The sequence below is a fragment of the Micropterus salmoides genome, unplaced genomic scaffold, assembly GCF_014851395.1.
Source record: "Micropterus salmoides isolate LMB-PRFRI ecotype aquatic unplaced genomic scaffold, ASM1485139v1 Ms_hic_scaffold_5, whole genome shotgun sequence".
In the NCBI taxonomy this organism is placed as follows: domain Eukaryota; kingdom Metazoa; phylum Chordata; class Actinopteri; order Centrarchiformes; family Centrarchidae; genus Micropterus; species Micropterus salmoides.
The window spans coordinates 14343116-14350778 of NW_024044237.1; positions in this window are offsets into that span (position 1 = coordinate 14343116).

Below are 7663 nucleotides of genomic sequence, written 5' to 3' on the forward strand. Positions count from 1 at the left end.
CCAGCAAAACTGACAGTTGCCAGTTAGAAATTATCAGCCTGCGTTAGTCTAACTGAAATTGAGGACCCACTGTTTCAATAATTACTGAGAACGTTGAGTGTTATCTTGCTTATCTTCCACTGTAATCACTGTAAACTGTGTTGTGTGAGAAAGGAAACGTTGAAACAGGCGTAGCAACTGAGGGAGATGGGGCTAACAAACAGTAAACTCATTCAATGCACAAAGCATTATGTGCAGGTGACGGGTTCTACCTGAGAAGTGAGATTAAAGGCCCATTTATACTCCTGTGTAGGGGCTACGTGCGTACCTACGCTGTAGGCTACGCACGGGGGTAAAATTGTAAACGTGCTGCTGGTGTAGCTTTTTCAAATGTTACCGACTGAATGGATCACATTCTGATAGAGAAACGAGTCATTTCGCTTGGGTTGCGACGGTCAAATATATTGATTCACTGTGTTACAGCTGCCGTTTTGGCCGCTAGTAAATGTTACTTTAAAGCGCTGGACACTTCCGGTCGGCTCGGAGGCATTTTGAGGCTACCCAGCCGACCAATCACAGAGCTTATGGTCCGCGTCAATTCGACGTGTAGTTACATTTTGAAGGAGGTGCACGTCAGGCGACAGCGTAGCCTCTGCGTAGCCCCATAGCCTACGCCGTCACCTACGCAATCGATTTGACGCAGAAGTATAAATTGCACTTTACTTGGAAAGTCAATCCAGGCTAATAAAAATGTGAAAAAAAAAAAAAAAATTCAGATCTCTGCCTGCACATTTCGGTGTGTGCACACACACACACACACTCACGCACACACACATTTTGCATCACGTGACGCCAGCTGTAGGCTTCAGTGTGTATTTCTGCTTCTATTCCCTAATCCCTCTTACTTCTCTAACGCCTTTCATTGCAGATGGTGCAACAAACAAACTGCAACCATTTGAGTCATATTTCATAAAGGCAAGCCAATTATTGAAAACATATTCTTTCACCCATTTGCTATGAATGACTTAAATTAAAGCGTTTTTGAGCTTATGTCACTTTACATCATTGAAATTTCTGTCTCAGTGTCCAATTTGCAACAGGGAGTTGCTGATGGAAGCTCAAGGCTTCTTTGCCACAGTAGGAGGGTGGTATCATGATTAATTTAGGCTTGTTTTGTCAGCGCAGGAAGCCACAAAAAAGCTCATTACAATCAGCTGGGTTTTGTCACAGTCCAGGCTCCCTCTAATCTCCCATAGAGAAGCAGAGCGATACAGCCTCTCTGAATATGCGTTGATGATGATTGCATGATTTATGCATGAACGTCATGGCACCTTAAGATTATCCCGCCCAATAGAAGCCCTTGAAATTCTGAAATTATTACTTTTGTCACCGTTCTCAAACTGTTTGTTTAGACACTCGACTATATCACTCACAAGGCCATTCTTGAATGTGTCGGAGCGCTACTGAATAAGTGTTTAACGTGGAAGTATAAGATAACAGTGGCCTGTTTGTTTGAATATTTACCAAATGCTTGTACAAAGCCATTAGGAAACATGTTGTAAGCTGTCATATTGCTTTCAGCCTACATTTAGTATTCAGTTTGTTGCATGTCTCTGTTTGACTTTGGGCTTTCACTGACATTACCTGCAATTAGGCTGTTGTAATTGCCTGACTTGCCATCAATAGACTTGAATTAGGATGGTGATTGATGGTTATATGAGTCACAGGAGTGATGTGCGCATTGACCTTCCAGTGAGCTCATCTCATGAGGGTGTTGACCCTTCAATAAACACAGACAAGGCCTCCCAGACAGCCCCAGTGTGTGTGCGCCTGTTGCAACGTGCCCTAGAGTTTTCCTGTTAGCTCTGACAGATGATGATGCACTGGTCTGCTTACTCCTCCTACCAAGTTTTCTCTACAGTTGCTGCCTATTAATAACCACAATGTGACCCTGGGGTGTGTGGATGAAGTATTCAGACCTTTTATTTAAAGTAGTAATAGCCTAATCTCAAAATGCAAACCATCCTGCATTCGTATGTTTAAATGCACAACAAAATAGTATTATATTATTGGATTATTATGAATGATGCATTAAGACAAGAACTAGTTAGGTTTGTGACTTACAGCTGCACTAGTGAATATTTTTATATTAACCGTGAATCAAATCACTACATGTTTTGTGAAAGGGTCACTCGTAGTGATGAACCAAGAGAGAATTATCAACCGACTTTGCAGTTCGTCTCAGCTCTTGGTTTTATATACCACAAATTTTCAGACAGGCATAGTGGAGCATTTAGCAGCTAAAAAGCCTGACTTTTACCCTCAGGGAAATATGGAGACCAAAACAGAGATTAACCCACTAGAAAATCTGACTTGAGTGTCAAGTTGCAAGTTTCCAGCGCTGGTCAAAGTGTGCTCTCCTTTGTTTCTGTCCATTCTCTGTGGATGAATCAACAAGCAGACTCAGGTAGACACATAAGTCACTGACAGATTACTGAACGTTGACAATAGCGATTGACGGCTCACTCCCAGATCAGGATGATTGATGGAGGGAGGCTTTCCTAACATCTTTGAGAAGATTCTGCCTCTCAGGTTGTGTTCCCTCCAGCTGAAGAGAAATATTACCCAACGCTGCCCGATTTGTGGCAACACTAAAAAGTACAAACCAGTCTTGAGCCTTTGATGTCCGTTTGCATAGCAACACTCTCTCGCCTCTCACCGCAGACTCATATTTTCCCTCCCGCCCATTTATACCCTCCCACTCAACTTTCTTCTCTCCTTACTCTCTCATCTCCCTCTGCTGAGCCAGATCTCTTCCATATTCCTTTTGCTCATGACTGCAGGCTGAGACAGTCTTATTTAACAAGTGCCTGGCAGGCTGGGCGGTGGATGTGGCAGCTGTGGAAAAGAGGTTGATGTGGCCCTCTCTGCCACAGGAGACTGAATCCCAGGGAGGGAGTCTCCAGATGGGCTCGGTTTGAAACACTTCACCCCTGGTTCCCCTAGATGAGCCCCATACGGGATAACACTGCATATCTGAATACTAAATGCAGATTGAGTGTAATTAATTACCTTACTGCATTTAGGTCTTTATTTACATACTGCACCTGATACTCCTCTTCAGAATGTGCAGTATTTAAAATACATTTCTCAGCTACACTAAAGTGGATGGCATATAGAGCTTGGCATGAGTATGTTTTTTTATATATATTAATCCACACAAGAAACTGACCTCTGTCACCACGCATTCACAATGTGTGACAGATGCTTTGATCTATTCCTGCTTCAATGCTCCTCTCTCCTCTGACTTGTACAGGCTGCTGGTATTCTCCCTGCGTGCCTCTGTGCTGACACTGCTTTCCTCTGCATCCCATTGATTCAGGAGCCCTGAGTGATAGATGACTTTAATAAAGCAAGGTGCAGTCCCCCCAAATAAATGAGCAAACGCAGGAATTTATTACCTACATCTGCATTTTAAGGGGAATAAACAGGGCCTAAGCTGGGAAACACAATTTCATGACACTCCCACATCCCAAAGTCTGTGCCAGAGACATTCGGGCACGCACACAGCTGTCCACATAGACACAGATACACTAACCTATGACACGCACACGATACACACACTTCCAGTCACTGCGTTTTCCCGCTCCCTGTCCTTCGTTCTATCTGTCACTTAATTCTCACATCTTTTACCATTCATCTTTCTCCTTCAATAAAAGGAGACCTTGGTTTAGTCTTTTTTGGCATCTCTCTTCTTCTCAGTTACTCACGTGCTTCAGTCTTTTCTTTTTTTTTGTCTTTCCCCTCTTATTCTGACAGACATCCGCTTCTTTTGAAGCTGCAGAGCGGTTTCTCTTTGAACCAAAGTGCTCATCAGTAGTTTGTCATCTCATAAAATGGTCTCTTTGTCATAAACACAGCACATTTTATTTGCCCTCTCCCTTTTTTGCCATGGCAGTGCTACAGGCTGCTTAGTGGTGGTGATTTATCCATGCACAGTGCCAGTGGAGCTAAATCGCTACTCCCCTTGGGAGTGAAACAGTAGTGTGCATGGTTTAATTTCAGACTGTCGTGCTGCAGTGATAACGCAGGCCTGTTTGCCAGTGATTGGACTAATTAATAGGCTCACAGATGATTCGCGGCTGTCTTACCCAGTCACAGAAAAAACAGAGAGAAAAAATTAGAGGGCAAAAATAAAGCAGCTTGACCTGTGAACTTCAGAGCCTCTTACGGTTAACTTTCATGTGTATGAAAAAGAAGCTATAAAATTCTAGAAAATTGCTCTCAGATGACTGCAATTTTGACAAGCATATTTGTTTATTAATGACATTAATTTTGACAACTTGGTCTGTAATTACAAACATATTTAGCAGCTCTTCCACAGGGCTCACACTTTTTCACTTCCCCCTGTGTACTCTTCGCTGTTGCTTGCAAATCTGATACCCTGAAAGGTTTATAACAGAACTTTGTCCCTCCCTTTCTCTCCTTTTCTGTCTCACTGCGGATGACCCACTAAAGCTTTATACAATGAGTGCTACTCTGATAGCCATCCCTCTGTGTAATTACACACTGAGCTGTGATTAAATGAAAGGAATGGTGTGTTTACCACACATGCATTAGTCAGAAATACCGTATGTTTCACGAGGAGGAGTGCTGTTTGTGCACAGACTTGACTGCTTGACTAGTGTATAGCATTTGTGCATACTCTCCCCAAACCTTAAATCTTAAATTTAGGATTCAGCCTAAATTGTATTTCTACACACACACACACACACACACACACACACACACACACACACACACACACACACACACTTTACAAGCTTTTACAGACTCAATAGACTTGTGCTTGTTTGTCACACACATGGTCCCTGTCTGTTCTCATGTGTGAAGCTCTGTACGTCAAGTGCATAATTAAAAATAAATGTATTCACTTCAGAGAATAACTCTTTAAACAAAGCCAGCAGCGGAGTGACACTGTTTTAATAGAGGGCGCCATACAGAAGCGAGAGATCCTCAAATATGTGTGCGTAAGACTTGGCCAGAATTTTAATTTAAAGAATTTACTGAACTAATGTTATGATCAGAATGTGAAAACGTAACAGTTCTGACATTATGTCACAGTCGTCGTATTATTTTGCAGAGATATCTACTTACGTTAGCATGCTAACCGGCTAGTCCCGGCCTGTCTTGTGTTGCGATACCACTTTGTGCATGAAGAGGCAATAGTCTGATAGTATAGATCTCAGGCCTCCCCCTGTAGTTTTAGCTGGGAGATGTTTGCTACGTTAGACAAGCTCTCTTAGCTTTTTTCAGTCTAAATAAAATAAACAAATTTTCCTTATCAAACAGTCAAGTTTCTCTTTTACCAAACTAATTAGCTTGTTAACTCACCTTCAAACACAATTCTTTCGAACTTGACAGAAACAAAATAAAACTAACCAAAGTTATTGTCCACTGATCCAACTATTACTAATTTTGGTTTGGTCAAAATGAACCCTTAATTCACCGAAAATATTCTGGCTTTACATGCTGTCACTGCCTCTCTGATACCTGACCTTCATCTTGCGCCTCTCTTATTCGCAACTGAACCCGCCATGTCTTTGTCATCCCTGGAGTCAGAGTCCTGGTTGAAATCACTGTAAATCATCTCTGTACCAGAGCTGGACTGGAAATCTGGCATACCGGGCATTTGCCTTGGGGACGATATAATTAAAACATTATTTTTATTAATTATAATTTTAAAAAATGGGTCAATGACCAGCCAGCCCATTGATTCATTTTCTATACTGACACTGAGTTGGCCCAATCACATCTTTTACTAACCCCCACTCCCTCACGCTCTGCCCTCTGTTTCTTGTGTCAGAAGTCGTGGTTCAGACCAAAAAATCTGTGGACGGATCAAGACATCAAAATGGACAAACCAAAGCGCAAGAAGGGGTGCAGAAAACTTGCGGGCCAAGAAAATAAAAATTCTTGAGGTGCCAGAGGTGGGTGCGCTACATGTGCCAAAATGACCAATATGTTTGCAACCGGGACTGCAGCAGCTTCAACATCACCTGCATTACCTGACATTGTGCAGCCACAGGCACTTGAAGGAGAGAAGGATAGCCATGGCCAGTGCCAGGCAGAGGAGGAGGAGTGACAGCAAAGCAGAGGGACAGAGTGAACATGGCAGGGCTGAGGGACAGAGTGAGAAGGAGGAGAGTATAGGTGAAGGTGTAAGCATGGCTTCACAGGGACTTGTAGGGAGGGAGCAGGGAGGTAGGGTGTGTGCCATGCCATAATGATAATGATGATGATTGCTTCAATTTAGGTAGACGATTATACTATAACACAATTGTAACGCAATCATAAAGGAAGACCATCACCTACTGCTGGTGATCACTCAAATAGCGCAGCATAAGCTATTTGACACAGTTATCCATGGCACTTACTACTTAGCTTTACATTTACATTACATTTACATTTATTCATTTAGCTGAAGCTGTTATCCAAAGCGACTTACAATTGCTAAGTATGTCAGAGGTCACACGCCTCTGCAGCAACTAGGGGTTAAGTGTCTTGCTCAGGGACACTTTGGTGGATGTTTCACAGTGGGGAATTGCACTCTCAGCTTTAGTGGTTTGGGGGAATGTTGCAGTAGGTACACATATTTAAGGGGACTGCTTTGCTCCCATCAATCTTCACCAACTAACTAACTGCTCCCGCTCTTTAAGATATATGGGCTCCTTCTCCCAACTGATGTTTTGAGATCTCTCCACAGGTGCTTCAAGGTATTTGGATCTTGACTCATTGCTGGCCTCTTCAGAACTCTCCAGTGCTTTGTCCTAAACCATTTTGGGTGCTTTTTGAAGTATGCTTTGGGTCATGGTCCTGCTGTAAGACCCATGACTTCTGACGGAGACCCAGCTTTCTGACACTGGGCCCTACATTGCGCCCTAGAATTCCATGGTAGTCTTCAGATTTCATAATGGCATGCACACAGTCAAGACATCCAGTACCTGAAGCAGCAAAGCATCCCCAAAACACAAGTGAACCTCCACCATGTAGCGACCATGTTTTTTTTTTTGAAGGCCTTATTTACAAATATTACAGTTTGCAGAGGTTGTTTGATTCTATCTAGGACAGTATTAGGATGTGCACTTTTTATGTAAAAACTGGGGGTAAATTGTGAAACAGTGTATTTCTTTTTACCTTGAGCTCCCAAAAGGTCTCAGTCCATTTCCTGGGATCACAAAGCACATGTGTGACAAGACCACCTAACCAGCTGAGCCTAAATCTGATCCAAAGCAGCATCTAGGAGAGTGCAGTCAGCCCTGACTCAACACTAAGCCCTCCCAGTGGGGTGAACAGTGTGAAATGCTGCCTTAACCACATAACATTGCTTCTCTGCATGGACTAGGGTCAAAACCATGGTGCATTCTTGAGCTACTGGTTCAGGGTTATTTGGGGGAATTCGAGAGCACCACAGCGTGTTAGCACGCTGTTGGACCACAGCTGTAAATGATTTATATTGTATAGGCAGGCATATTCGTGCTAGCACTGATTTTAAAGCAGCAGCTGAACGACGTCCTCAAGGTCTGGGGTCCCTGAGCAGCCCCAGGTTAGTCCTATTAATGAGTAAGAGGTGATTTCCTCCCTCTCTGTAATGTTGCTCACGTATGTTTCAGGAGACATTTGA